Source organism: Sinocyclocheilus grahami, unplaced genomic scaffold (assembly GCF_001515645.1).
Source record: "Sinocyclocheilus grahami isolate Dianchi unplaced genomic scaffold, SAMN03320097.WGS_v1.1 scaffold16997.1, whole genome shotgun sequence".
Classification (NCBI taxonomy): domain Eukaryota; kingdom Metazoa; phylum Chordata; class Actinopteri; order Cypriniformes; family Cyprinidae; genus Sinocyclocheilus; species Sinocyclocheilus grahami.
This window is the reverse complement of record NW_015516389.1, coordinates 1-484: the sequence shown is the minus strand read 5'-3', so window position 1 is coordinate 484 and position 484 is coordinate 1.

Below are 484 nucleotides of genomic sequence, written 5' to 3'. Positions count from 1 at the left end.
TTGACAGGCGATCTGACCAATCATAACGCAGAATCTGCAATTTTGTAAGACAAACAATCTAGACAGCAGAGTAGATTAACATTGGTTGACTTGAACTTGAAAAATGTGTATTGACATCTTTCCGCAGTTGAAACAAGAAACCTTCTGATGTTCATTCATGTTTATTTCGTGCTATAACTAGTTAAGAGAAAGAGATGCCACTTGAACTGAAGCACTACAGCGATCTATCACAACACATTAAAGAGCCACAAAACTGTATTTACCCTGCTGAAAAAAAGAGCTAAAACCAGCCTAAGCTGTTGGCTGGTTTTAGTTGGTCATTCAGCCTGGTCATAGCTGGTCAGCAGGCTTGTTTTAGAGGGGTTTTGACCACTTCTTTAACCAGTTACTTAAACCTGCTAAGACTAGCTACTCAAAACCAGTGATTCTAAACTGGTGGGTCGGGACCAAAGAAAGGGTTATTTCTGGCTTGGGTTCTAGTAGT